This window comes from Camellia sinensis, chromosome 12 (assembly GCF_055761805.1).
Source record: "Camellia sinensis isolate YWXY chromosome 12, ASM5576180v1, whole genome shotgun sequence".
In the NCBI taxonomy this organism is placed as follows: Eukaryota; Viridiplantae; Streptophyta; class Magnoliopsida; order Ericales; family Theaceae; genus Camellia; species Camellia sinensis.
In genome coordinates this window covers 73,862,695-73,889,597 of record NC_138972.1, presented here as the reverse complement: position 1 = coordinate 73,889,597, position 26,903 = coordinate 73,862,695, and the positions used below count along the sequence as shown (strand labels likewise).

The window sequence follows — 26,903 nt, the reverse complement described above, 5'->3', positions numbered from 1 at the left end:
CCATACCTCTAATAGGACTCTAATTTGTACAACCACAATCATGTCTAATTTGGAAAATAATAGAAAATATACAATATATTCTCACACTCCCGCTCAAACTCAAGGTATTTTAGCAGAAAACACTGAGAGTTTGCTAAGAAGAAATTGAAACCGAGTGGTAGTGTGAGTCTTGGTGAAGAAGTCCGCAAGTCGCAAAGCCGAAGGGATTAAAGGAAGCGAGATAGAGGCAAACTGCAGATGTTGGCGAACAAAGTGACAATCAATCTCAATATGTTTCATCCGCTCATGAAAGACAGTATTGTGAGCAATCTGAACTGCACTGCGATTGTCACAATAGAGAGAGGTCGGAGAAGACTGAGAGACACCCAAATCAGACAAGAAACAACGAAGCTAAACAATCTCAGCAGTGGCATGAACCATGGCACGATACTCAGCTTCGGCAGTAGAGCGAGCAACGACTGATTGTTTCTTGCTTTTCCAAGAGATTAAGGAATCTCCAAGAAATATACAGAAACCAGACGTAGACTTACGATCAGTAACATCACCAGCCCAATCAGAGTCAGCATAGGCCACCAAGTCCAAAGAGGAAGTAGAGGACAACAATAAGCCCTGAAAGATAGTACCCCTGAGATAGCGAAGAACTCGAACCAAAGCAGCCCAATGGGTAGAGCAAGGAGCAGAAACAAACTGACTAACCACATGAATAGCATAAGCAAGGTTAGGACGAGTGACAGTTAGATAAACTAAACAATCCACAAGCTCGCGATATAAAGTGGGATCATCCAAAGGGACACCATTAGTAGAGTTAAGCTTCACATTAAGCTCAATAGGTGTATCAGAAACCTTAGTATCAGTAAGATCAGCACGATGAATGACTTCATTAGCATACTTAGCCTGAGACAAAAAATAGCCCTTGGGAGAAGAAACAACCTCAATACCAAGAAAATACCGTAATGGACCCAGATCCTTCATTTGAAAGGTGCGGAAGAGATGCTGCTTGACCTCAGAGATAGCAGAAGAGTCCGAGCCAGTGATGATCATATCATCCACATAGAGCAAGAGAGCAACAAAACCAACCGAGGTATGTCACAGAAATAAAGCAGAGCCAGAAGCAGAAGGATGAAACCCAAGCTCAGTAACAGCAATTTGAAATCGATCATACCAAGCACGAGGAGACTGTTTCAGACCATACAGAGCACGCCGAAGACGACAAACCTGTCCAGAGAGATGGTTAAGGCCAGGAGGAGGACGCATGTAAACCTCCTCAGTGAGATGGCTATTAAGAAAAGCATTCTTAACATCCATCTGATAAAGAGGCAAAGAATGAAATAGCAGCGACAGAGATCAAAGTACGAACAGTAGTCATTTTGGCAACAGGAGCAAATGTCTCCTCATAATCAATACTATACTCCTGAGAGAAACCTTTGGCAACCAGACGAGCTTTGTAACGCTCAAGAGAGCCATCAGAATAAGTCTTGACTTTGTAAACCCATTTGCAACCAACCAGGTTCTTACCAGCAGGTAAAGGAACCAACTCCCAAGTACTAGTTTTCTGTAAAGCAGACAACTCATCCTCCATAGCTTGAACCCAATCAGGATCTTGACAGGCCTCCTTGTAAGACTGAGGTTCTACAAAAGAGTGAATAGTAGACAAAAAAGTACGATAGGAAGTAGAAAAACAAGTATTAGACCAACCCAACCTGTTTGGAGGATGACGTGCTCGAGGAGGATATCGGTGTGCAGTAGGATCATAGTCGTCAGAAGTAGGAGGATCAACAGTAGGAGTGGAGACAACTGGTGGAGGAAGAGCCTTACGGTGAGAATAAACTAACAACGGAGGAGGAGAAGAAACTGAAGAAGGAGAAACAGCCAGAGGTAAAGTAGGAGGAGAAGACGAAACAAGCTCAAGAGGAATTGTGGAGATGTACTCATCAGACGGTTCCTCAGAAGGAAATGGGTCAATGTGAACCAAATCCTCTTTGGAAACTGGAGCAGTGACAGGAGGAAGCTGAAAGTAAGGCAGACGTTCGAGAAAAGAAACATGACGAGAGACATAAAGACGACGGGAAACAAGATCGTAACACCGATAACCTTTCTGAGTAGGACATAACCCAAAAAGACACAGAGGACAGACCAGTTACTAAGTTTGGTCCTATCTTTACGGGGAAGAAGAACAAAACAGGCAGACCCAAACACACGAAGGAGGGAATAGTTAGGAATTTGGGAGAACAAAGCCTCATAAGGAGACCGACCAGAAAGAAGGGGAGTAGGCATGTGGTTAAGAAGAAAAGCAGCAGTAAGAACTGCTTCCCCCCAGGATGGAGCCGGAACTGAGGTAGAGAGAAGAAGAGACCTAGCGGTCTCAAGAAGATGACGGTGTTTACGCTCGGCTCGACCATTTTGGGTAGGTATATCTGTATAGGAAGTTTGGTGAATGGTACCCAAATTGGCCAAATACTCACAGAACTCATTTTTAAAATATTCCCCACCCAAGTCAGATCGTAACACTTTAATTGTAGACCCAAACTGAGTAGTAATCATAGACTGAAAGGCATGGTATATCTGATAGAAATCGGATTTATGAGTCATAAGATAAACCAAAGTGTAATGGGTGCAGTCATCAACAAATGACACATAGTATGCAGAGCCCCCTTTGGTGAGAACAGGAGAAGGGCCCCAAACATCAGTATGAACTAAAGAAAACGGTGTATCAGATATAGAAGTACTTTTACGAAAAGGTAAGGCTATCATTTTGGCAAGTTTACACCCCCCAACATTCAGTAAGTTCACTAGGAGAAACTTTACCCAAAATACCTGACTGAGCTAAAGACCGTAAGCGGTCAGCAGACAAATGCCCTAATCGAGAATGCCATAAGTAGAAAGGACTAGACAGAGAATCTAACTGAAAAGAGGAAAAGACAGTCAAAGAGGTTACTATAGACAGATGCAAGTTCTCCACCACATAGAGGTCTCCAATTCTACGGCCGGTCCCAATCTGCTGCTTAGACATTTGATCCTGTACAGAACAGATAACAGAAGAAAAGATAACATCAAAACCAGCGGCATCAAGTCGACTAATAGATAATAAACTGACAGATAACTGAGAAACATAAATGGCAGATGGAATAGAGACAACAGACATAGCAGACGGTAGGATAGACCCAACAGATACAACAGACATACCAGATCCATTAGCCGTATTGACAGTAATAGGAAAGGGAGGAGGAGTACAATTGTGAAGTAAGAAAAGATGGGGAGTCATGTGATGAGAGGCACCAGAGTCAAAAAGCCAGACAGACGAAAAGATATCTAAAGAAGACCCAAGCAAACCTGAATGAAGAGATGAAACAACAGAAGCAGATGGAGATGGCTAGGAGGTAGACAATATATGTTGAAGTTGACTAATCTAAGCAGTCAAGGAAGCCAAGTCAAGATCAGGAGTCAGAGTAGATGCAACATACGCAGTGGGAGAAGCCCGGAAGTGGTTTTGAGATTGCTGAAAAAATGAGACAGGCTGACGTCCCTTCTTGGGAGAGTGGTACTTCTAATGGCCCTTCTGATGACAGAAGGCACACTCATCAAAAGCCAGAGACATCGTAATAACTAGAAAATTGAGGGGTTAAAGTGTAATAAACCCTATATTCAACAAAATAGCCAAAACAGGGGTCGAATGGTAATACACAAAAATCTGATGGGGGTAAGGCCAATAAATCCAAAACCATAATGTAATAATCAGAAGAGTGTTAGGTTTGAATGTAAAATATAAAAACTAGTTTTTTTTTTTTTTTTTTTTTTTATTTTTTTTTTTACGTTGACCCACAAATATTAACTAGAGTATTGAAGTCGAAAAAACCAGTCTGAAGCCGAGAGAACCAAATCAGAGAAGAGTGAGAGAGAGAGAGAGAGATTAAAGCCGAAGTCAAGGAAGAGGGAGATTACGATGTGGTTGGTGGTGCCCGCTAGGGTTTTGTAGCGTCAATGGCTCCGACACGTAAACGTGGAGCGAGAGGAGCGAAGGGGAAGAGTGAGTTACGTCTCGGTGATCTGGTTCTCGCCAAGGTCAAGGGAACTTCGATCGATCAAAGGAGAAGATTTGAGAACCAGATTTGATCAAGGGAGAAGATGACCCACAACTCACACAGAGACTGAAGAGGAAGACAATTTCTAGGGTTCTGGTGGTGGCTCTGATACCATGTAAGATTCCTGAAAGCTTTTCTGTTTCTTGTGTATTCAATGTGTGAATGATTACAATCAGACCTTAGATTATATAGCCCTAAATCCTAAACCAAAAGGGAGAATACAATTATGCCTCTAATAGGACTCTAACACAACCATATTTGTACAACCACAATCATGCCTAATTTGGAAAATAATAGAAAATACACAATATATTCTCATACTACCTTCACACATATCTTCATGCTTGTAGCTTAAAAGTATATAGACAATCAGTCATCAGATGATTCTGTGGCCAATGGGGCTAGCATGGGTCACATGCTAAAGCACATGGATGATGGATGTGATTACAACCAAGGTCATCTGAGAGAAACAAAAGGAGGGTTGGAAATGGGATGAATATATAATATTACCAACGGGTACCATATACAGAAGAAGATAGGTTGTTTATAATTTTGCTTGACACAACAATGATAATGTTGATTCTAATATATTTGATTCCCTTCTTTAGCCACCAACAATTTCAACTGTTGGACCATCTTATAATAATTTCCAAGTCGACTCTTTTAACCAGAGAAGGTTGATCCTACCGATGTAAAGCTTATTAAGAAAAACCTTTTTGGCTATTCCACCTTCTGGGTGACCAAAGAAGAGCCATTTGGAGATCTAGGAGAGGGCATTCTTTTTCTTGGCAATCTAAGGGGAAAGAGAGAGGAAGTTTTTTCCAAACTTCAGAATCAGCTGGCTGAACTCATGGGCGATAAGTACAATTTATTTATGGTAGACCCCGTGTTAGTTTTGGTATGCTGCGTAAAGAGGTTTCAGAACAAGGACCAACAACACTATGGCAATATGTGATTGCTCTATTGTTATTCGTTCTCACTATTGGTTCCTCGGTGGAGCTAAGAATTGCATCTCAGGTATTGCTGATTACTTTTACACTTGGACATTATTGTATTAAGAGAAGTTATGATCTCCTTTTCATTTATCAAATCCTTTTCATAGAGTAGATTATTCCATGTGTATGTGTTCTTTCATTGCATTTTTCATGAAGCAGATAAATCGACTTCCACCAGAGGTAGTCAAGTACTTCACAGATCCAAATGTCATTGAACCACCAGATATGCAGCTTTTATTCCCATTTGTGGAGCTCTGCCCTGGCATATGGTGTCCTGGGGGTTTAGTTATTTCACGTAAGAAGAATTTCTCTCCTTTTGTTGATTTAGTTAAATGAATGCTTTTTCTTGAGGGGAAAAAAAATGTTTCTTGTGTATTACTATTTCCTGTGCTGGGCTTTATGCAGAAAATAGTCCCTTTAACCTTCTTTATTTGTAATTTCTTATCATAAGATTATAAGGGCTTAAGCTTATAAACTAAACTAGCCTACATTTAATCTTTATCAACTGTAGACTAGTAAGTAAATTTCTTTAACAAAAAAAGAAGTTGCCCCACGAGATAGTTATATACATCCATTCCTCCATCTTTCCCATTCTCCTCTTTATGACATTGTTAATTGTTTTAAACCACTTCATCTGGTAAAAGTCCAAGTTTCTGACTTGAACCATAGATAATAGGTCTTTGTCCAATGCTATATGTGCCCTTTTCAGCCATCTGCTTCTCATCTTAGAATCATAAACTGGTCCTAATGCGCACATTCTCAGTATTTCGTCCCTCTCCAGTTGAAATAATTGGTGGTTCTTTATTGCATTTCCTGATAGCGTCACCTTCTACGAAATTCTACTCTTGTATTCATATCATATGTTTTTTAATCATCTTAAACAATTATTTTAGTAAAACCGATCTCAGTAAGATCTTTCACTTAAAAGCCAACTATACGTATCAGTGTGTAAGACAAAAACTATATTTCATCATGATTATTTTTGATGCCCACTCATTTATTTTGATTCGAATATGTGAAAGCACAATAGAACAAGCACCAAAAGAGGAGTTTAAAAAGAAAAAACACAATGCAATCACATTGTTTTGGCCCTAATCTCCCCTTTTATAAGCAATAGCCAACATATGCTTCATACATGGCACAAGAATTGCTAAAAAAAGAAAAAAGAAAAAGAGACGCAGCAAGGCTGCTTATTCTTTGGGCTACCAAACTCCCTTTTTGTGAGCCACCTGTCCTGGGAAGGACAGCAGAGGTAGTGCGCGCATAATCTTGAGGCTGCATAGCCAGCCTTGAAATAGGGAGGAGGATGAACGTTAGAGGTATGCAATCTCTTTCTCTAAAAAAAAACACTCTCTTCCTCATCTTCTTCTTCAAGTGGACTGACTTGATCGTCGGAGAGTCTATCCGGCACACCACCGCCGGGCAGCTCACCGTTTCTGTGTCGCCAGGTTAGATGCTGTCAAGAGAGGCTTGGAGTGCAAGGAGTACGGAAAGCAGAGGATATTTCGCCCCCGTACAATTGGCGCCGTCTGTGGGAATCCTTTGATACTCAACCCTTGCTCTTTGAGCTTCTTCGACCACTTCCACGGCCGACAACGGCGAAGCCCCACCATCCATCGTCGATGGTGTCACACCTGAGTACGTCCGCTTGAGAGAAGGTCCTCCGAATATCCCAGCCATGGCGGGCCTAGAAAATTCTTCGCGAGGTGCGTGAGACAAACGCGGGAGGAGTATTGATCGCCCGCAGAGTCCGGAGAGCCGCCGACGCCGGGGGGAGTCCTATGCGCAGCGCCTGGAGCACAAACTCAAGGACCAAGACGCCCTCATTCGCAAGATGGCGGCGGAGATGGAGCTGCTGAAATGCCAGATTAAAGGGAATGGTGTTGTTGGAGAGGGTAACCTCAGTGAGCGCACCCCGTCCCCTCTTAGTAGCAGTCGCCGCCAGGGGAGGACTCACTCTCTCTCCATCACCAGGAACTACGGGGTTGGAGATTCCGACCAAAGAGAGGACAGGTCTCCTTCTCGTGACAGCACCTACCGCCCCTCACGCTCGACGTCGACGTCAGGATCCTCTTTCTCCACACGTTCCAGGGATTTGAGGGATGTATTGGAGGAGAGGGCGCGCCGTCGGGAGGCCCGGAGTGCCGGCATTGCAGAGGTTGAGCGCTCCAGTTCGTTGTAGTGAGGAAGTGGCGATGCCAGCCCCCAAAGTGATGGCTTCTGCGCTGGTGGACAAAGAGCTGGCACGACTTACAGCCACGCCGCTGTCTCCAGAGATTGAGAGTACACCACTCCCCGCCGGATTCCACCAGCCAAAGTTCACTTTGTACGACGGCAAGACGGATCTGTACATGCATGTGAGCCATTACCGGCAAGTAATGGCTGGACACCGGCGCAATGATGCCTTGATATGTCTCATATTCCCAGCAAACTTGGGAGAGCTGGGTTTGAAATGGTTCGAAAGGCTCCCGGATGGGAGTATTGAGGGGTGGCAGCAATTAGCGGAAGCCTTCGTCACCAGGTTCAAAACCAACACACGAACGCTGAAGGAGGTCAACCATCTCCTGGGCGTCAAGATGGAGTCTGGATGTTCGTTGAAGGCATACAATGCGAAATACTGGGAAACTTACAATGAGATCCTCGGCTGCCCCACTAATCTGGCAATCACTCAATACAAACGGGGTCTCCCAGTCGGACATAGGCTGCGCGATTCACTCACGATGCATCAACCCACGACCATGGAGTCATTGATGCAACAGATCAATGAGCATATTCGTGTGGAGGATGATGCCGCCTCTGCGACCAAGAAGGCTAATCCGGTCACGGCGGACAGAAGGGTGGCGGGAAAAGTTTACTCGGTTGGGTAGGAGGATAACCACCCAAACAACCGGTCAAAAGATCAGCGCCATGGTTCGAACCGTGATGACAGAAAAAAGGGTCGCCGAAACGATCTGGCTGACACTCCCCGCGACGCAGTAGAGGATGCCAAAAGAAAATTAAAGGCACGAACTAGAATCACCACGGTATTTAAAATCCCCATCTACTGCATGTTGAGCGAGATTCGAGGTGAACCCTTCATCCGTTGGCCGGCCAAGTTGGGGAGCGCGCAGAGGGGCTTCAATTCAAAATATCGCTACACCTTTCATGAAGAACGGGGGCACCGAACAAAGGACTGCTTGCCGCTCAAACAACACTTAGAGGAGTTGGTGGCGGTGGGGCATCTTGACCAGTACATAGATGGGGGCATCAAGGCCACGACGGCGGACCAACTCGAGCCAAACGGCCTGGCCGCCCTAGAAGCGCCCCCGCAAGGTGTAATCAACGTCATCCACGGCATCATTAAACCGGCCAAGGTCTGTGAGCTGAGAGGGATGATCAAGAAGGCCGAGCACATGAGGGAAGTGCTCTCAGTTCAGCCCGCCGTGAAGAAGGGAAAGTCCGAAGAAAGGGACATCCTTTCATTCTCGACCAAGGACTTGGAAAGAGTTTAGATGCCGCACAACGATGCTTTAGTAGTCACTCTTCGCGTCAAAGACTTTGACATCAAGAGAATCTTGATCGATCAGGGGAGTTCGGTAGAAATTATGTATTATGACGCGTTTAAACAAATGAAGTTGGAAGACAAGGACTTGGCCCCCGCAACATCCCCTTTGGTCGGCTTCAACTCACAGCCAGAATGGCCAATTGGAAAGATTATTTTGCCGGTCAAAGCGGGATCGGTCGTAAAGCAAGTAGAGTTCTGGGTGCTCAAAGTTCCATCGACTTACAACTTGATCTTAGGGAGGGGTTGGCTGCACGCCATGCAAGCAGTTGTTTCGACCTTCCACCATGTCATGCGCTTTCCGGCACCAAGCGGGCAAATAGAGGAAGTTTGGGGGGACCAGGTGATGGCAAAACAATGCTTCGTTGCGGTAAATGGTAGCCGAGCGGCCAAAGGGTTCGTCCAAATGATTAAGGGGCCCGAGGGCAAAGAAGTCCTTGAAGACGTAGGGAGAAAGGCCGAGGAAAAATTGGTCAAAGATTTGGTGGAAGTGCGCATTGACGAAAACGATCCAACTAAATTCTTCCTCTTGGGGTCATCCTTGACTAGCGCCGAGTGGATGGACTATGTCAACTTCTTGTTTTCCAATTTGGAGGCCTTTGCCTGGACGCCTTACGACATGCCCAGCATCGACCCAAGCTTCATTTGTCATCAGTTGAATGTCTTCCCCAATGCACGACCAGTCATTCAAAGGACGCGCCTCTCGGCCTTGCACCATGCTGAAGTGGTGGCAGAAGAAGTGAAGAATTTGTTGGAAGCTGGGGCCATAGAGGAGGTGCATTACCCTCGGTGGATATCCAACACGGTGGTTGTTCCGAAGAAGAACGGCAAGTGGCGAGTCTACGTTGACTACAAAACCGTCAACCGAGCTTGCCCAAATGATAGCTTTCCCCTCCCACGAATTGACCAGCTGGTGGACTTAACCACTGGCCATCAGAGATTTAGTTTCCTGGACGCATATCGCGGCTACCACCAGATAGCCATGTATAAACCAGACAGAGAGATCACGTCGTTCACAACTCCCACAGGGTTATATTGCTACAAAGTCATGCCGTTCGGACTAAAGAATGCCGGGGCGACCTTTCGGCGGATGGTAACAAAAATGTTCACTCCTCTCTTGGGCCGAACAATGGAGGCTTATATCGACGATATGGTGGTGAAGAGTAAGGAGAAGTCTCAACACCTCGCCGACCTTGCAGAAATGTTCGCCATACTTAAGCTCCACAAGCTTCGTCTGAACGCCATGAAGTGCGCCTTCGGAGTTGGCACCGGAAAGTTTCTGGGTTTTCTGGTCACAAATCGAGGGATTGAAGCTGACCCATCATAGATCAAGGTCATACAAGACCTGGAGCGCCCCAACTCCACAAAGGACGTGCAGCATCTTGCCGGGATAGCAGCCGCGTTGAACAAATTTATTAGCCGGTCTTCTGATCGTTGCAGGCCCTTCTTTAAAACTCTGAAGTCCAAGTTCTTCTGGGATGACGAGTGCGACCGCGCACTAGCAGACCTGAAAGCATATCTCTCCTCAGCCCCTATTTTGGTCACACCTCAGCCAGGCGAAGAATTGTACCTCTACTTGGCTGTCTCTCAACACGCAGTCAGCGCGGTATTGGTGCGTGCTAAAGGCATCCAACACCTGCCGATCTTCTATGTAAGAAAGACTCTTCTCCCAGCCGAAATGAGATATCTTCCCTTGGAAAAATTGGCGCTGGCCCTAATGATGGCGTCAAGAAAGCTGGCACACTATTTTCATGCCCATACAATAGTTGTGTTAACCGAGTTCCCGCTTAAAGTGCTTTTTGAAAAGGCAGACTTCACTGGGAGCATTTTGAAATGGACCGTGGAATTAGGACAATATGACATCAAGTTCCGACCGCGCACCGCAATCAAGGCTCAAGCACTTGCCGACTTTGTGGCGGAATTTGCCCCTGGAATGCATCCAGTATGCCCGGTTGATTTGGTTGGCGCGGATTTAGCACAACCTATGGTTCGGGCAACAGAAACGGGTGTTGGTTCGCAAGTAGGAAAAGGGACGAGCACGACCGGACTAACAAAGTCCAACGATGATGAACCAAACCAAGACAAGGAAAAAGACCAGAATTGGCTGACTAGAGACTTGGAACTGAGAACCTCCCAAAACCCGTCTGATTGCTGGAAGCTGTTCATTGACGAGATGTGGAAGCTCTTCGTCGATGGGGCATCCAACAGGCATGGGGCTGGGCTGGGCATAGTGCTGACCTCACCGGACGGGCTGATCATCGAGCATGCGATTACACTCGGCTTCCCAGCATCCAACAACGAGGCTGAGTATAAAGCCCTCCTTGCCGGACTAAGGAGCGCGCTGAGGATGAAAGCCACGGCCCTTATGGCGTTCAGTGATTCCAAGTTGGTGGTCAATCAGGTCTTAGGGGAGTATGAAGCGAGGGATGAGAGAATGGCCAAGTATCAGGCGCTGGTACGCGCAGAGATCAAGAAGTTTGCTGCCATAAGGATGGAACAAATCAACCGCGAAGAAAACAACACGGCTGACGAATTGGCTGGACTCGCTTCTGCTCAGACAGCTTTTCCCAACCCCTTAATGATAGAATTTTTACCCCAGCCAAGCATTGAGGAACTAGAATCAGCCGAGGTACTCTGCGCCGACTTGGGTCCTTCCTAGATGGATCCCATCATCACCTTCTTGAGAGATAGAAATCTACCAGAAGAAAAGAAGGCAGCACACAAGATCCGGGCAAAGTCAAAGCGGTTTTGGCTCTCCCCATCCGGGGCCTTGTACAAAAAATGTTTCACCGGGCCGTATTTGAAATGTGTCCACCCAACCAAGGAGGAGGCTTTCCTCTACGAGATACACGAGGGCATCCGTGGCAGCCATACTGGGGGCAGATCCTTGGTTTACCGAGCAATCTCTCAGGGATATTGGTGGCCGCGCATGCAGGCAGATGCGCAAAAATATGTTCGCAGGTGCGAAAAGTGTCAAAAGTTCGCCCACCAGATCCACCAACCGGCTAGAGATTTGCTCCCTCTCACAAGTCCTTGGTCGTTCGCGCTTTGGGGGTTGGATATTGTTGGGCCACTCCCAGCTGTTCCGGGCAATCGCAAGTTCTTCATCGCCGCCACTGACTACTTCACGAAGTGGGTTGAGGCCGAGCAGTTGGCGACCATAAAGGAAAAGGATGTGAAGAAGTTTGTATGGCAAAATGTTATCACCTGTTTCAGTATACCCAAGGCCCTCATCTCGGATAACGGCACTTAGTTCGATGGAAAACGCTTTCGCGGATTTTGCAAAGAGTTGAAGATCGAGTTCTACAATTCGACGCCGGCCTATCCTCAGTCAAATGGTCAAACAGAGGCCTCAAACAAGACCATCCTGGACGGGCTGAAGAAGCGGCTTGAGAAGGCTAAGGGCAAGTGGGCTGAAGAACTCCCTAATGTGCTCTGGGCATACCGCACTACGCCAAGGCGGTCAACCGGGGAAACACCGTTTGCTTTGGCCTACGGCATGGAGGCCGTCATCCCATTGGAAATTGGCATGCCAACCATCCGCTCTGAAAGTTTCCAGCCAGATCTGAATAGTGAAGCGGTGGCATTGGAGTTGGACCTTGCTGAAGAAAGGAGGGAGCGAGCATTGATCCACATAGCGGCTTATCAACAAGAACTCTCCAAAAAATACAACAAGGCAGTACACCCCAGGCTATTCAAGATTGGGGACTGGGTCTTAAGGAAGGTGCTTGGCAATACGGTGTTCCCCGGCGAAGGAAAGCTCGGTGCAAATTGGGAAGGACCATACAAGGTGATTGGTCTTGCTGGTAAAGAGGCATACCATCTGGAAGATTTAGATGGCAAGGCTATCCCTAGACCATGGAATGCGGCCAACCTTAAGGTTTTTTACTTTTAGGATGTAATCTGCTTGTGTTGTTTAGATTTTCTAGACCTTTAGCCTTTTTGACACTTGATGTAAACGATAGCGATGTTTTTGTAATGAAAAATAGCCCTCTTGTTGTTTGGTATTACATCTTTGTACAATGGCATCGCAAGGACGCAAGGCAATTATGGATGCCAGGGGCAGGGAGACCGACCTGAATGGGACCGGACTGATGCATGCACGTCGGAATAAAAGCAGACCGCGCAAACAGTTGGTGCCTTGTCCGACGATGTAATAGGCGTATGGCCCAATTCGCATTAGGGCCGAGCTGGTTTTGCTCGCCCGGTTGAAATGTTGGCGTCATGATCGACTTATCTAAAACATTGGTGTTTTGCCCAGTGTAAGGGCCGAGCTAATTTTGCTCGGCCCAATCGACATATTGGTGTCTTGCCCAATATGGAAAACAAGCGGAATTTGCTCGGCAGAATTCGCAATGTTGGAGTTTTGTCCAACCGATGAGAAGCCGAGCTGAATTTGCTCAGCCTAAAGGAAATGTTGGCGACTTACCTAACTTAAAAGGCGAGCTGATTTTGCTCGGCCACGTTGGAATTCTATATAGTGTACAAACGAATTACGGCCAAGCAGATTTTGCTCGGAAGAGTTAAAATGTCAGTTCATTTGAAAGTTCATGGAACCGAACTACTAGTTCTGATCAGAAAACATGTGAGGTGATTTTAGCTCGGCAAACCGTACGGCACAGCCGACCTGGCAGTTGTGAATTGTCAACAATTGAATCAAGGAATTCATGCAGATGCAAACCGAACAGAAATAGAAGGTGAGCGAGCAAAAAGTCCAAAATTTTCATTGATAAAGGGAATTTAAGTACAAGACGGGGGGCATAGCCCGGTTACATGCCCAAAAAAAAAAAACAACAACAAAACAAGATCTTCAGTCTAGGTCGACAGTTTGTTCGGCTGCCTCCACCGTCTGCTCGGCGATCTCAATGGTCTGCTCGGGCAAGTTTTCCTCGGCGTCATCGTCAGCTCCCTCTTCCACAGCAACATCCCGATCAGCCACTTCATCTTCCGCATCTCCTGATGCTTCTTGAGAAATTTGCTCGGGTTGTTGCGCGGCGGCGGCTTCCTCCTCGGCCTCCTTCCTTGCCTCCGCGATGAGCCGATTTTGAGCGGCATTGGCGTACGCCTGCATATAGACCGGGATATACGCTGTGGGGAGATTCAAGAACATATCAGCGTCCTGACCAAGGCCAACTTTCTCCACGGCTGCTTTCCAACCGCACTGGAAAAAGATGTCCTTGGTCGCTTCAACTTGACGCTCATAAGTCTTCTCCCCCTGCGTATATCCACGGTCCTCTGCCTCGTCAACCGCCTTGTCCCTCTCGGCCTTGTGGGCATCGCGCAGTTTCCTCAGCTCGGCAAGGTACTGAGCCTTGGTCGACTTCATGGCCTGTTGTTTGTCCTCGTTAGCTCAGTCGACTTTTTGGCTTAGGATATCTTGCTCCGCCACGACCGCTTCTTGCGCGGCCCTGAGTTTTGCTATCTCGGCCTTTTGGGCCTTATTCTTGGCGATGGCCTCACGCAGACTCTGCCGCACCTTGATCATCCGGTCGTGGGCCAAGTAGTTATTTTGCGCGGCCTGAAAACAAGCGAAAGATCGTGAGTATTCGAGAAACCGAGCAAAAATCGAGCAAACAGTTCGAAACAAAAAATGGAGAACTTACCAGTACAATTGATTTCGCCGCCGAGCGGAGGACCTTGAGGTCGGAAAGCTCATCGTGTTTCTTCATATCCGCGGGCAAGATCAACCCCTTGGTCAAATTGAAACCAAGCGTGTAGTCCTTGTCCGCGTAGACCGAGTCTTCAGCAGAAACTGCTCGGCCCTGGTAGTTGAACTCGGGCGCCGAGACCGGGGGAGTGGCTGGGCCCTTGGATTTGCCGGTCTATGGTTGCTCGGTTTGGTCCCCGAGCTCGGTAGAGTCTTCATCTGCCAGACTCGGCCCGGTTTGCTCTGTCCTCGGCCGCTTTTTGGACCGACCAGCCGGCTGCTCGCTGGCAAGGGCCAGTACTGCCCCTTCTCGTTGCCCGGCGGGTGTGGAGGAAGTCCCCCCGGTTGCCTCTGGTGGTTGGGACTCGCCTTCTTCCCCGGTGATCATGGACTTGATGGCCTTGATTTTCGCCATTTCTTGCTTGGCGGTGAGTGGAACAAGTCTGATCGGTGGTAGGTTTGGATCTGGTTCTGGGGACGGCGCACGCAGAAAGTCGGTAACCCGGCTCCTTCGCGGTGCGGTGTAGTTGTAGGTCTGCTCGAAGCTGAGCAGTTTCGAAGCCTCCCTCTCCTCGGCAGGATGGCGCAGCAGGGTTCTGATGGCCTCTTGGTTGGCCTGGTGGTAGTCTGCTGCTAGGTGCTTATTTGCAAAAAGAAGACAAGTGTCAGATCGGCATAGAAAGTAATGAATGCATAAAGAAAATAGCGCGGTCAGCCGAGCAACTCACCCGCACTGCCAAAATCCTTTCTAATATACCATCCCGGTATGGGTGCCTCGGTGTCCTCATAGCGACCGGACACCCACAAGAAGTCGTCGTCGTTGGTCTCCTTGTCCGGGTTGCCCTCTATGAGTTTTGCTCGGCCCTTCTTCACTTTGAGGTACCAGCAAAAGCCGCTCTTATTTCTACTAAGACTATAATGGTGGAAAATTTCAGCCAGACCGAGATTGAGACCGAGCCTCCGGTTCAGTTCGGCGACCCCGTTTATTATTTTGTAAGTGTTATTTGAAACTTAGGTCGGGCAAAGCCTTGTCTGCCTCAAAAACTCGCAGATCAAAGGCTGGACCGGGAAGCGGAGCCCTCCCTCTACTATTGATACAACGGTAAAGGGGCACCGGTCTAGGTCCCCCAAGAGGTGTCTCCCTTTTTGGCGAGCTCTAAGACGACATCATCGGGGATGTTATACTCCCTTCGAAACTCCGCCATCGCGCTGGGCGAGCTAACCATAAATCGGTACTTCCCCATTTATCTCGATTTTATTTGGTTTATTGACTATCTCGGTCAAAAAGGATAGTGTATTTGCTCGGACCTTGAGCTCCACCAATGATGGTTCTGGACTGGCCTAGACGGTCCTAGTGTGTTCTGCATTATTAAAAATAATTTCGAAGGGTTAGCACGGCAAAAATTGCGCGGCTCTTATTGCAACTAGCTCAATAAAAGGGTCACTAGTGTTTGGCCGGTTCGACCCCTACCTCAGCTAGACCACTTTGTCGATTTCCTAGCTCGGTTCACTCCTATTTGCAGATCTAATGGAGTATTCAGCTCGGCTATGGTATTCAGCTCGGTGCGTTCCTATTTACCAATCTAATTAAAGTATTCAGTTCGGTTGCGACCTCGGTAAGAAGCCACAAACCAGTTTTTGCTCGGCTATAGCTCTACCTATGGATCTAAATGAGCGTTTAGCTCGGTTCTACCCAGATTTAAATTGTTCATCCTAGAAGTGGGGCGAACTCGTTTGAACCAAGGAGGAACAGGGGGCTCAGAGGCCCCTTCCATTCTCAAAGTTCCCATTTTCCCTAGGGTGTGCAGGTTCTAAGCAAAGAAAGGGGACTCTGGTGGTCACAAAAAAAAAAAACACACACACACACACACACACGAAGCACAGTGGCACGGAATCGAAGAACATGTATAAAGAATTTCGAGAAACAGAAACAGAAAATGCAAGGGAAGGTAGTGTAGCTTACCAGGGGGACAGATGCGAGGTTGAACGCAACCTCGAGAGCTTGATCGTGGCCTTCGAAAGGATCTGAAATTGAGGATGTAGCACTGAGACAGTAAGGGCAGTGGTCTGGGGGGTTCGAAGGTTTGAGAGGTTTGGGGTTTGTGCGGAAGAGAAGGTGAAAAGTGAAGAATTGTAGGCCCTTCGTTGGAATATAAAAGAGGGGGAAATGAACCCCAAACAGCTGCGCCGTTTGAATTCTGCGCGTGCAGGACAGCTGGCTGCACGACCCAATGGCGTGATGCCACGTGGCACTGGAAACGCGGCTATCAGTATGGCTGTACGACCTTTGATGAGACTGCGGAGAAAATAGCCGACCAAACAGGATAGCTCGGCGATAGATATGCCCCCAATCATGCTCGGCTTGGTGATGGCACAACTCATCGGTTAGCTCGATCACCATGGTAACCCCAGTCACGACTAGGTCGGATGGGGTTAAGGGGCAATTGAGAGGGGAGATTTGCGCGCTAGTACGGCCGAGTTACGATAACGCCGATCATGACGAACTGCACGCCGCCGAGCAGGAGACCGGCCAGAGACGAACTAATGCCTGGCCGAGCTATAACGCGGCCGTGGGCGTAGCAGTGTCTGATGACCAAGCTAGGAGCAACTCGGGCTAGACTGTGGACGCGGTTAGGGCTGGCATGCTTCTGACTGACCAGCCGAGATAAGTGGACTTCGTGTGACCGAGAATGAAGGTAGGACGGGTGGAGGCCGGCATACCTCACAACCGGTTAGCCAAATGAACCGGTCAATATCAACTTGGCCATGAGTGCCGCCCTTTGGCCCCTTCACGAGGGACAGCCTGGCGGTGCATAGCTCAGTGGTGTGCATGCGATGGCAACTCTCCACGAGTGATAGGTCGGTCACGGTATTCTGGTCGAGTGTGCCACCTGGACCAATGGCATGAGGGATAGAGGAAATCAGCTCCAAGCATGCGCCAATACCGTTGGACAGTTCTGCGTGTACTAGTGGGAGGACTAAGCCTTTACACGCGTAAGGTGGTAAGAGGTGAGCACTACCACCTGTCCTGGGAAGGACAGCAGAGGTAGTGCGCGCATAATCTTGAGGCTGCATGGCCAGCCTTGAAATAGGGAGGAGGACGAACGTTAGAGGTATGCAATCTCTTTCTCTAAAAAAAAACACTCTCTTCCTAATCTTCTTCTTCAAGTGGACTGACTTGATCGTCGGAGGGTCTATCCGGCACACCACCGCCGGGCAGCTCACCGTTTCTGTGTCGCCAGGTTAGACGCCGTCAAGAGAGGCTTGGAGTGCAAGGAGTACGGAAAGCAGAGGATATTTCGCCCCCGTACAGTTATTTACTATTGGTTGTTTCACAGAAAGCATCACTCATCTCGAGTTGGCAATCTTGAAATTTTATGCCTGTGTCATTGTTTCCTCTAGCTACCTACTGTATACATTGTGCATTCGGTGCATGAGATTGTTGGAAGCTGCATATGTATTGAAATATTACTGATAATGGATGCTACGAAAGAGAATGTCATAACTTGCACTTCTTGTATTCATTGGTTGCATAACTTTGTTTTGATCTGCATTGTAACTTAGTTGTTGTTTGGTTCGTTGTGTGTTTCTTGTTTTTTGAAAAAAAAAAAAAGAAAAAAAAAGAAAAGGAAAAGGAGCATGTTTTTGTTTTTTCCCAAGAGAGTTTGAAGTTTAATGGGCTTCCTTTTATTGTTAATACACCAAAATAAGTTTGAAAAACACTACTTCTTCTTCTTCTTCTTTTTTTTTTTGGTTTCATTCTCTGTATGTGTGTGTTTATTTTGGAGCCTTGTTTGGAAAACAATTTAAAAAAAAAAAAAAAAGTACCAAACATGTTTTAAGTATATGTTCGGTTATGTTACTGTTTTTTGTTCTTGTTTTGACAACTGTTTTCATTTCCAAAAAATGGAAACAATTTTCAAATTTTACAAAATTCTAGGAAACACAAATTTTGTGTTTTCACTTGTTTTGAAAATAAGTTTTCATTCCCGCTTCCCTCTCCCACCCCCTCTGGCAACCACACCCTTTGGCAAATCTCCAAACATGTTTTCTTGTTTATTTTTTTGGGTATTTTAAAACATGTGTGTACCAAACATATTTTTTGTATTTGTTTTTAGCAAAAAAATAAAATAAAATAAGGTGAACATGTTTTCTATTTTCTGTAAACAAAAAATGGTAAATGGTAAATGCTACCTAACCAGACTGAACCTTATTTTTTCTCCTCCCCGAGGTTAATTCCACCCTAATTAGTCATTCATGTAGTATGTTATCTTTTGAATATGCATATGAGAAAATTCAATTGACGCAGAAAGTAGGGCATTTTTTGGCTGCTTTCCCAAAGAAAGTAAAACTAAGCATTCCATTCTTCATTCCTAATATTACTCTTGGAAGCTTTTGTGCAATTACTCAGGTAATTATGTCTACTTATCACTTGATGGATGTTAATTTAAATGAAGTTCTTATTATGTTATATATTTCCATACACTCTCCCTATATATTTTATTGTATTTTTTTACACATATACCAACATTAACCACCGCCCATGGGCTAGCTGTTAGCATTTTCCTTTTTTAAATAATTTGTTGTATCAAATTTTAGAGAGTTTGAATTTATCTCAAGTCTGCCATTTAACAACATCTTCTTTCATCAATAAGATAATGGTCCCATTACCATTGATAAATGAGATCAACTCTATTCGGTAAAAGCACTTTTTTGTCACGACATTTTTCTGTTTTTTGCTCTTTTGATTTGATCCATGGATGCAATTTTTCTACCTATATCGTTGAGAGTTTATTTTATTGTTTTTTTTCCTTTCATTTTTTGATTGGAATTATGATCTATGTCTGTTCTATTTGTTTGTAAATTTATGATATACCTCATTTTTATTGCTTAAAAAGCATCACATCTTGGCTTCTGCAGGTCAAATCTATTCTCCCTGACCGAAAGACAAAAGTTGATATTTCCCTTGCGGGTCCATTTACTGGTGCTACATTGTCTTTTTCTATGTTTGTTGTTGGCTTGCTGCTTTCATCAAACCCAAATGCTGCAGGGGATTTGGTGCAGGTTCCTAGCATGCTATTTCAAGGTTCTTTGCTTCTTGGATTAATAAGCAGAGCCACTTTAGGTTATGTGTAAGTTTTTTCTCTGCTTTGATAGCTTTGATTGGCTGATAAATGATACATATGCAAACTATCAATAAATCCTAGACCTAATTGTTATAATACCCCTTTGGATTATACCTCATACCAAATATCCTAGATGGGACTCTTGATGTGCTAGGGTCTTAATAAAAAGAAAAAAGAAAAATAAATAAAAATAAAATATGCCAAATCAAACTAAACCTTGTGTCCCAATCAAGTAGGATTAGTTGCATTAATAATTTTTCGCCATTTTGTTCTATGAATGGTTATATGCTCAATGAAACCAAAAAAATCACTATTCTTTTTTATTACAACATCCCATGTCAGTTTAGGTTTGTCCATCCTCGTAACATTTCCATTTATAGAGATCATATCACTTTTCCTTACTATTGCATCTATAGATCTTCGTTCTATATAATCAAATCATCTTCACTTGTTTTCTCTCAATTTAACTTCAATTGGTGTTACTCCAACCACTTAATGAATATATTCACTTCAAATTCAATCTTTCTTAGTTTTACCACAAATCCATCTAAGCATCTTTATCTCATTTACACACATTTCATGAATGTGTTGTTTCTTAGTTGCCCAACATTTTATTCTGTAAATCATTGTTGCCCTTATAGCTCTCTATAAACTTTCCCATTCAATTTTGTTAATATTCATAGATGACATAATAAGCTAGATACACTCATTCACTTGGGCCAATACACATTAATTATATGGATCACATCATCTTCAATCTCGCCATTCTTATTAATAACCGAACCTATTTAATAAAAATGTTCACCTTTTGTTATCTTATGATTTTTAATATTCACCTCATTATTTCTCCTTTAGTTGTTACCAAAGTTACATTCTGGATATTTAGTTTTATTATTACTACTTTAAAATCATTTTGACTCTGGTTTTTCTCTTTAGATTTCTAATTTGGTGTTATGTTCTTCTTTAGTGTCATCCACTATAACAATATATCATTTGTGAAAAACATTTATCATGGGATATTATCTTGAATGTGTTTAGCTAACGTGGGTATCTATATTGTGTTTGGCACGTGGCGAGCACTACGGGTGTCACATCATCACCGTCACACATCTATGTGGCAGACCCCTGAGGTAACTAGGTAATGACTCAAAGTTGACCCTTAACATCCATTAAAAATTCATTAGTTTGGTGATCTAGTTGTAGTCACAACCTCATCATGCCTTTTGTCACATCAATATATCCCACACTATTTTTTTCCCACACCCCCTATATTATATTTCTAAGCACCCTAATTTGAGCTTTTTCAAAAACTATTAAAACTATATGTATATCCCTTTTTTTTTCCAATACTTTTCTATTAACTGTCTTAATAAATGTGTTCTTGCCTTAGTTGATCTGCCATGCATAAATTTAAGCTAATTCTCTAACACCTTAAGCATTGATCACGTACTCTCTCCCATAATCTCATTGTATGATTCATCAACTTAATGGTTTTTTAATTATTGCAATTTTGGAAGATAAATAAATAAAGTATAACTATTGTAAAGCTGAAGCACTGAATGTTATCTCAATTATCTTCTTTAACTTAATTAAGTGTCAGTTTGATATATAATTTTTTGTTCAAAACTGAAATTATTGTTGTCTTGACAATACTGATTGAGATTTTGCTAATGTGTCCCTGTAGAGCAATGCATACAGCCACAGTTTGGGTCCATCCTCTTGTAATTGCAGGCTGGTGAGACACCATTCTTGAACATTGTTTCTTTATTACGATGTATAGATTGCTAACCATTCAAGTCCTTGTTGTAGGTGTGGGTTAACTACGTCAGCTTTTAATATGCTTCAAGTGGGATGTATTGAAGGTGGAAGAGCTATACAGGTATCCTTTGTTTTTATAGTTTGATGAAGTATTAAGGTTTATGGTAAATCAGGAAGCATGAAGGAGCTTGGACAATAATTACAGGCTAAGCTCTTGCCATGCTAATTGCTAAAACTTGTCTTAAAATTAACAAAAAGATCAATTTGTTTTGTGGAGCTTTTTAAGGGTTGGACTTTGGTCATAATACACGATACATAGACGGAGAACCACAAGTCTTAGTCGTGATGCTGGCTTCAGGATTTTAGGGATTGAGCAGCTATATGCCACACATGTTTATTAAGTTCATGCTTTAACTGTCATTTCTAGTTTTAAGTTTCAATGTCATAGGCCCTTAGCTTGAGAACTAGGATGTAATACAAGTGCGAAGATTATATTATAAGCAATTAAGCATATGTTGTTAGGATTATTCCACCCATGTAATAAAGGTGGGTCCCATATGATTATTAGGTTGGTTTATACATGTATTTGTGTTAGGATAGTAGAGTCTGGAATTTACTGGGGAACCTAATATATGTAGGATTTGGTTACCTAATTGTATAAAATTAGGATTCTCATGGGTGGACTATTATAAATAGTCATGTGGACTATAGGATTTTCTTGAGAGAGATTGAGAGATTGAGGGGCGAAAAAATAGAAATGTAAGGGGTGAGAGAAAAAATACCGTGAGAGCACCGGGGTGAGCAAGGGCTCAACTACCCTTGAGCATGGGGTTCGGTGGTGTGGGTTTTTGAGTATTTTTGCTATGTTACATATATTCTCTATTAAATGGTTTAAAGGAATTGGATAGATTTGACGGTGATCAGGTTTGACCGCGGGTGATAAAGGATGATCTAGGAGTAATCTGATTCAATCAACAAGGAAGTTCAGTCATTGTGGGGTTAATTAGATTGTGTTTTTCTAATTGGACATCATGATTGGTAACTTGTACAGGTTCGTGGAATATCTTGTGACAAGAGGGGAGTTACTATCAAACATCAGACAAGTAATATGAGTCGTGGGTGAATAGTGGTGAGCAACAGTTGCAATGATATTTGGTGGTCACCAAGAGGAAGACGACAGGTTGCTGGATGTTCACAAAAGGAAGCTTTAGGCATAGAACTTGAGATAGTTTTGCGGCGAAAGGGTGTACATCAATGGAAGTTGGGTCGAAAGTTGTGCTCTTTCTATGAAGGTTTTGGTTCGTGGCAATGGAGACACCTACGGAGGTGTGACAAATTCCATGAGCCCAAGCATGAGGACAAAGGAAGCTACAAAGGACACGTTTAAAGCACTATGGCATGAGGTGCAAATAACGTGGGCACTTGGTTGAAGGGGGTGCAACATTATGTAGGTGAAGGTGGAGTGTATCATGCAAATTAGAACACTTAGGTTGGAGGGTGCACATAACATTTGCCCCATATGTGTTGAAGGAGTGATTGCTAGGATTAGTCCACGCATGTGATAAAGGTGGGTGGTCCCATACAATTATTAGGTTGGTTTATACATGTATTTGGGTTAGGATAGTAGAGTTTGAAATTTACTGGGGAACATAATTTTTGTAGAATTGTATGGAACTAAGATTCTCATGGGTAGACTTTTATAAATAGTCATGTGGATTATAGGATTTTCTTGAGAGAGATTGAGAGGAGGAAAAATAGTGATGTAAAGGGTGACAGAAAAAATATCATGAGAGTGCCGGAGTGAGCAAGGGCTCAATTACCCTTGAGCATGGGGTTTGGATATTGGTGTGGGTTTTGAATATTTTGGCCATGTCACATGTATTCTTTATTTTTATCATAGTGAAAACTTTCTCTCCCATGGATGTAGGCATTTTGGTCTGAACCACGTAAATCTGTGTGATTGTTTTTCCTCTTTAGTGTGTGTGGGTGTGCTTCTGTATGCGTTGGTAGGATGCGGTATAAATCCCAACATATTCTTTAGTTAGTCTTAGCTCGGGAAGCAGATGGTTTAATTTCCAAGAGGCATTCTCTTGTGGCATCTCTCCACAGAGATTTGATATTACAAGGGATTGGACAACTATCAAAGGCTTTTTTAGATAAGAAGGTAAATAGGCCAAACGACAAAACCTAATTGTTAGTCAATACTTTGAATTAGGGAACTACTTTGTTTGTATTTGCTCATTTTGATTTACTTCAAGAACCTGGAAGGTTCATCTCTAACCCCCATCTATGTTACATGGACTCGGGTACAGGTGTTGGGTGCGGGTATGTACCTAGAGGTCAGACTCATCAAACTATAAATTTAAGGGTATGCGAACTCGGCAAAAAATGTAATATTTTTATATTTTTAATCAAGTATGTAAGATAAATGATGTTATATGTAACTTACAGTATCAAAAAAACATTTATAGTAATTAAAAAACAATATGTACATATAATAATAGTATTATATACAATTATACAAGAAGTGTCCGTTGAAATGTATCCGACACATATCCCATACTTGTCTAAGTGTCGAGTGTTTGACACAAATATTTGATTTACTTTAAAGAGTCCGTATAACACAAACCCCCATAACAAAATTAAATGTTAAAATATTTTAATTCCATATGGGGTAAATACCTCTCTATGAGCATCACTAATTTTTTTCCCTTTGTAATCAACCGAGTCCTAGATTCTTCAATTGCTATGAAAAGGAGAGAATAGAAGAGCTCCTTTCCTTTGACACCCTGGAATTCTTTATGATTGTGTTCTATAACTTCTATAGAATTTGAATTTCTTGTTTTATAGGGTGCCTTTGGGAAAAATGCACTAATTGGATTTGGTTTGACAACCTACACATTGCTTGGATTGGGAGTGGCATGTCCACCCTTTTGCTTATTTATATGTTTCTTTGTAGAACTCGATACCATTGTCATATACAATCCATTTTAATTCAATTTCCTCATGTTATTTGTATATGATGCTTTTAAAAAGGTATATGGTTTTAGTAACCATTTATAAGTAGTAAATGAATTTCAATTTGAATTAACATACGGAGTTTTATCTACGGTACATGGACTCAGATACAGGTGTTGGGTGCGGGTATGTATTTAGAGATCAGATTCATCAAATCATAAATATAAGGATACGTGAACTCGGCAAAAAATGTCATATTTTTATATTTTTAATCAAGTATGTGAGATAAAATGATGCTATATGTAACTTACAATATGAAAAAGACATTTATAGTAATTACAAAACAATATGTACGTATAATAATAGTATTATATACAATTACATAAGAAGTGTCCGTTGAAAAGCATCCAACACATATCTCATACTTGTCCGAGTGCTGGGTGTCCACCACGGGTATTTGACTTATTTTGAAGAGTGCATGTAATATAGAGTTTTATTGCTTACAAATGTTGCATCGCTTCAAATATGTTCTTATTCAACTAAAGCAAATTGAAATGAAAGATAGTTTTAGAACACACTAGTCATAGATTCATTAGTTCCACCCAAAAAGCGCTACTTTAGACGGGTCTTGGTTTTCCAAATATCTTTGCAAGGGAAGGAAGAATCCTCCTCTTGACATAGCTTCTTATAAAATAATAAAGCATTCTTGGAAGCTTCCCAGCTGAAGTATCTTGAGCCGCCTCTAGACTAAAGCCAATATATTATCCCAAAGATGGCCTCCACAAACTCCACCTTTGAATCCTTCAACATCCTCCTCCATTGTCGGGTCCACACCACCCCTTCAAAACCCATCTACCAAAATTCTAAATAGGCCTAGAAAACCTCCCTCAAAAGTTGATGCCCGATAAGTATCATGCCAAAACCAAACTTCACAAGCATTCCCCACCTTGAAAATTATGAAATTGATAAATTCTTCCTAACTCATGTGATTTCTTTCCAAACTTCAAACCCATGAACTTGTCTGACCACCCTGGTGCACCAATTTAATGCCTACCTTTCACCGCAATCTCTCCCTTCTGAAAACAAATATCCTCTACAACTTCACAAATAAAACTTTGGCCTTGTTTAGTGGAGTCTTTTTAAGTTAAAAGCTGATAATCAGAAAGCAGAAACTAAAAGCACCCCTACTCTAGCTTTCAAATAATCAACTTTTTTCAACTTATTGAAGCTATTTCTGCCTTATAAACTATAAGCCGAAGCTACACCAAACAGTCTGTCACAGACTCTCAAATCAAAATAAGCTATAATCATCCCCAAAAGCTGTAACAAACAGTCCCTTTGTTGAACAAGTCCAACTTTCTAATGCCAAAACACCACCTTTACTGGCAAACACACCTCTTCCCAATAGACAAGATGAGACTTCAATTCTTTTCCTGTGCCTCCTTACTGGGAGTACCTTTGTAGCATCTCACTCCTCCTCCTTGTCATTGATATAGCCTAGGGATCAGAAAAAGAGACATGAAGCATGTAGTTCACAAGGCACTTTTAATGAGAGTTTTTCAGACAGAGCAAACCTCCACAGCCATTAGCCCAATAAGACTTTGTTAAACAAGTATTGTATTCTGACACCCCCTTACTTTTATGGTTTGTGTATTTAACTACTTGTAGATGATGATGTTTCCAAATTGTAAACCGCCATTAAAGTGGCATCCTATGATAATATTTTGTTTGAATTAAAGTTTACTTTCGTGATTTGTTGTTTTCTCCTTCTAGCTTGGTGGACCTTTGTCACTTCCTTGGGGTCTGTATATGTTGATGCGTCAGGTATGCAATCAGTAGGTTATATATGAACAAAATAGCTAGATTAAATTTGAATCACTATTTTGTTATTTATTTATTTTATGAAAAACAACACAAAATAATGGTTCACATGCCTAATTTTATGCAAATACTACATGCACAGAGGGCACCAGAGAAACCATGCTTGAATGATGTGACAGATTGGAACATGGAGGAGACAGTTCTTACAGTGGCTATTTTCCTGGTTGTGTTGACACTCCTTCCTGTGTGGGATGAGCTTGCTAAGGAGCTGGGTATTTGTAACTGCATTTTGATGTAAATACACAGCAATCCAATTTTGACTTTTTAAAGCTAAATTAGAAATAAAGGAATTGATGGCTTAAGCGAGTCATATTCATTGTATCCCCACCCGATAAAATTATTCTTATTATTAGGTGAGCACATGGTGACATAGTAGGACATACCTACTAGATAACCTCTTCCTACCCACCCACTTTCTCTTTATATGTTCGTAAGATGTACATGCATTAATAATTTTGTGTTCTTTATATGTTTGTAAGTTGTACATGCATTAGTATTTTTGCGCTTAACAATATGTTCTTTGAATGCTCTAAAATTTTTCTGTGTGTTTCTATTTTCCAATTTTTTGAAACTTGATTTATGGATAGGGAAGAAGGAATGTTCTTCTGGGCTTTTGATTGAGAGATTGATTGAAGTCTGTTTCAGGTTCTAACCAAATGCAATGCTAGTCTTAACCGACTGTGAGTAGTCTAATTAGTCAGAACCGTTACACATCTCTTTGAATCTTGTCCTCCCCTTCAAAGCTATCGACATACCAATACCAATATTAATTTGGGGGAAAAAAAAAAGGGTCTAGCTCCTCTCCAATCCTAAACAGACTGGACGGTGACGTTATGTTACGGGGGGTCTAAGTTCGGGTCCATCCTGATAATCTAAATCGTTCAATGTGTAGAGTTTGCCAAGTACATCCTCTTTGTA

At 43.1% G+C, this 26,903-nt stretch overlaps 1 pseudogene across 1 annotated transcript in view; it reads left to right on the top strand.

The window, feature by feature from the left end:
• LOC114261758 (putative zinc metalloprotease EGY1, chloroplastic) overlaps window positions 1-26,470 on the top strand; it is a 58,905-nt pseudogene extending 32,435 nt beyond the window's left edge. Inside the window, exons 4-12 of the transcript XR_014345543.1 lie at window positions 4,688-5,096; window positions 5,234-5,369; window positions 18,572-18,673; window positions 19,183-19,394; window positions 21,073-21,123; window positions 21,198-21,267; window positions 23,997-24,065; window positions 25,878-25,928; window positions 26,068-26,470. The product of XR_014345543.1 is annotated as a putative zinc metalloprotease EGY1, chloroplastic (transcript). The remainder of the gene's footprint in view (window positions 1-4,687; window positions 5,097-5,233; window positions 5,370-18,571; window positions 18,674-19,182; window positions 19,395-21,072; window positions 21,124-21,197; window positions 21,268-23,996; window positions 24,066-25,877; window positions 25,929-26,067) is intronic.
• The last annotated feature ends 433 nt before the right edge of the window (window positions 26,471-26,903 follow it).